The 3,930-nt window shown below is 50.7% G+C and overlaps 1 protein-coding gene across 4 annotated transcripts in view; it reads left to right on the forward strand.

Annotated features, from left to right (window-relative positions):
* The first annotated feature begins 3,099 nt into the window (after positions 1 to 3,099).
* Positions 3,100 to 3,930, forward strand: part of ZNF800 (zinc finger protein 800) — a 41,376-nt gene continuing 40,545 nt past the window's right edge. For 3 of the 4 annotated variants that reach the window (XM_040472064.1, XM_040472063.1, XM_040472060.1), the window contains exon 1: positions 3,592 to 3,789. The gene's annotated coding sequence lies outside the window, so the exon portion shown is untranslated. The other variant, XM_040472061.1, reaches the window with a different exon arrangement.

Genomic DNA, 3,930 nt, shown 5'->3' on the forward strand with positions numbered 1-3,930 from the left:
AATCTCGAGGAAGAAAGGCTAGGGGGTAAGTACAGACAATAATCAATACCAACAACCAGTCAGGAGTGTGCCCAGTTAAGATGCCAGATGACTATATGCATGATCCCAGACAAGGCCAGCCGAAATCACTGATGTATAGAATTGAGAGTACATAAAATGGTTTTAAAGAACTATTTCTAGGGTGGTTTCTTATGCAGTAATAACGTGTACATGTGTGTGTGGATTTATGGTAGAATTTTCCTGCCTTGAAGATGAGACAATAATTTTAAACCATAAAATGGTCTTGGGTTAATCATTGGGATGTACTTCCAGACTTAGAGATCAAAAAGTTCCGTAAAGCTGTAATAATGTGTCACATAGGTTGTTGCAGTGAACAAGGAAAGGGGAAGACAGATAATTTTTCTGGGATGATTTGTGCAGAGTCGTTTTAGAGGTAGGATGATAATTCTAGATGTCCAAAGTCTAAGCTCTAGAGCCCTGTGAAATTTCAATTAAATTCTTGTGATTTAGCAACTCCATTTCCACTTAATAAACTTGTACATAGCATTTTAATACATTTCACAACTGACAGGATCTACTGGCTCATCTTTCACATACAGTGTGATCCAAAAATGGCTATGATGTGGAGGGGCGCCTGGGTGGCTCAGTCAGTTAAACGTCCAACTCTTGACTTCAGCTCAGGTCATGATCTTGTGGTTTATGAGTTTGAGCCCCACACCAGGCTCTGCACTGACCTCATGGAGCCTGCCTAGGATTCACTGCTCCCTCTCTCTCTGCCACTCCCCGCTTGCTCTCTTGGGAATAAACATTAAAAAAAAAAAGGCTATGATATAGTGTAGGCAACACAGAATAGGCAATACAGCATAAAGGCTAAGGTCATGAATTTCAGGAGCCATACTGCTTGGGTTCAAATGCTGGCTCAATTGTCTGTCAGCTGTATGTTTTTGCCTCAGTTTCCCTACCTGTAGAATGAAAGGATAACAAATCTCATTGAATTGTTGATAGGATTAAATGAGCTTTCTTGAGCTTAATACACTAATTAATAAATGTTGGATACTAGTATTGTTACAGAAGGCTCTGTTGCTCTGTTACCTTCAGCAAATCAGTTAATCTCTGTTTTCTCACTTACAAAATAAGGTTTACAAGATAATTTCCATGGTTTCTTTTTATATTTAAAATTCTATAATTCAATGTTCAATCTTTTACCCAGTGTTCAATATTTTACCCACACAAACATTCCAATCGTGTCCATAACTCTAATTTCTCAAAAATTGTTTAAAATTTATTCTATTAGCAAGCAGTTTTGGGGACCCTCTAGTACCAGGGTTACCCTCTAGGTTACTCAGGAAGCTAACCATTCTTTACTCATATGTGGTCAGCAAACATTTAGAACTCACATATCTGAAGCAGTGACTTTTCAGGTTTATGGCAACTTAAAATTGTATATTCATTTTTTAACTTGTGCTAAGTGTGCTTAAAAAGTAGGAAAAGAGGGGCGCCTGGGTGGCGCAGTCGGTTAAGCGTCCGACTTCAGCCAGGTCACGATCTCGCGGTCCGTGAGTTCGAGCCCCGCATCGGGCTCTGGGCTGATGGCTCAGAGCCTGGAGCCTGTTTCCGATTCTGTGTCTCCCTCTCTCTCTGCCCCTCGCCCGTTCATGCTCTGTCTCTCTCTGTCCCAAAAATAAATAAACGTTGAAAAAAAAAAAAAGTAGGAAAAGATCCTCTGAAAATGAAAATATTTCACCTTAAATTTTACCAAAGAACTCCAACGTTAAAAATTACTGTTCAGGTGTCACATTTTTTTCGATACGCTTAAGTATACTGGATACAATTAAATATTACACAAAATGATTTTTATTGGCTGCAAAACAAACACCGTCACATGGACGTACCATAATTTCTTTTACATATAAGTTGTGGCATTACATTTTAGTTTGACGTTGTGTGATGCTTCTTGACAATGGCACAGAAAAAAATGATCCAACATAACACTCATGTGACTGGTGTGTAAATGTACAGTACCTGGAATTCCTTTAAAAAGGTGGATCGCTTTCCTTCCTTTTCCTGTCACCCGTATAATCAAGCTGCTACAATCGTTCAAGACCTATGCAGATGCTCCGTTCAGTTTTTTTACAATAACAAGTTTATCAATTAATTACTGGACCGACCACAAACTTTCCTATGCATTTTGAAAGCAGATTTCAGCCACAGTTTGCTCTTCCAAAATACACACTGAGCCTACCTACTGCTAAACTGCTCTTTCAGGACCCAGCAAACCGACAATTTCGGCGCGAGGAGCTAACAATGCGAATGGGCTTTTTTCTCCCTTAAAATTTCCCGACCGTCGGTGGACACGTATTTGCTTGGAGAACCAGAATTCCGTTCCGGGCGGTGAGGAGGCAGCCTCTCCTGCCCCAAGAGACGGCCACACGGGTTTGCGGAATTTGACAGACGACCTCGATCTTCGGGGATTTTCCGAGCAGGACGCGGGCGCCGAAGAGGAGGGAAAGTGCATACTGCCCATGTGACGCACCTTCGCCTTCAGGTCCCAGAAGCGCAGTGCCGCTGCAGTCCATGCCGATCCTCCACCACTAGTTTTCCTCCCAAAGACCTGATGAAAACCACCGAGTTCTGGGAGGCACGCTTCGAAAATTGTTGGTTTTTCTTTTTTTAAAAATCGGCTTTTACCATTTTATAAGTGTGCTGACAATCTTTTCGGAGTCACCACTACTTACGGCTCACCCATTTGCCAACCTTTCCCTACAGTTCATTCCCGTGCTTTTCCAACCCTCCCAGGTTTGGTTCCACTCAAAGGAGAAAAGCGAGAGCAACAGTTTGGTCGCCCATCAGCCCGTCCGTCTCCCGGGCACAAACGACCCGGGGCTTCGGCTCTCCGTCGGCCCGCAGGAGGACGCGCGTACGAGGGGCCGGCCCGGGCCACCGGTCGCAGCCCGAGGGCCACCGGCCAAGGTTCCCTCGCCTGGCCCGGCCGCGGCGCGTAGCCTCCCCACAGGCCCGGGCGCCCGGCCGGGCGCATGCGCGCGGCGCTCCCGGGCGTGCCGGCCACACTCCCCCCACCCACTCGGAGAGCTTGTCACTTCCTGCCCTCGCCCCATCTCCGTCCGGGGTCAGTCAGTCGCTCCCTGTCGCTGCGGGAGTCTCTGCTTCCCCCTTCCTACCCGCTCCGCGGCGGTAGCTCAGGCTCTTCGGGGAGGGGGAGACGGAGAGAGAGAGAGAGACTGACTTAATAAAGTTTCCTGAAACAACAACTACTACCAAAAAAGGCCCAAGGTGGGGGGGACCCCCATTCTTCCCCGCCCTCTCCAAAAGCCTGAGGGACCGTTGCAGGTGGAGCGGCGCTGGGGGGAGCCGGGCTCCGGCGGCAGCCGTTGCCCCGGCGAGGGGCGCCCAGGTCCTGCCCGCTGTGGTTCCGGCTCCTTCGGTGGCGGCTGCGGCTTCTGCGGGGCGGTTCCTCCTGTCAACTGCCTGCGCCCGCGCGCCACCCGCCCGCCCAGCTCCACAGCGCGGAGGGACGCCGTGAGCCGCCGCCTCCGTCGCCGTCGCCTCGGGCCGCGGAGGGACGTGGTGAGCTGTGGCGCTTCCGCGTCAGCGCCGGCGGGGACTCTTTGGGAGCGCGTCGGGCCCGAACCCCGGTTCCCTTCGCGTGGTCCGCCGAGGCTGCGCCAGGTGGGGCCCGAAGCCGCCTCCCACGCCAGGCTGTCCCCGCGGCTGCCCGGCCTGCCTGCCTTCCTTCCTTCCGCCTGCCCGCCGGCCCGCCCTAGGAGTTAAGTAAGTTGGGCGCACTTGGTTATGGGGACGGGGGCTCCGCCGGAGAGACCCCAACGCACGTGCGTGGCGGGAGAGCGCGGCGAGGGCCGGCCCCCGGCGGGAGTCGCACCTCGGCCGCCCCTGTCGCCGCGCCCGCCGCCC

The sequence above is a fragment of the Herpailurus yagouaroundi genome, unplaced genomic scaffold, assembly GCF_014898765.1.
Source record: "Herpailurus yagouaroundi ecotype Mexico unplaced genomic scaffold, PumYag 100, whole genome shotgun sequence".
Taxonomy (NCBI): Eukaryota; Metazoa; Chordata; class Mammalia; order Carnivora; family Felidae; genus Herpailurus; species Herpailurus yagouaroundi.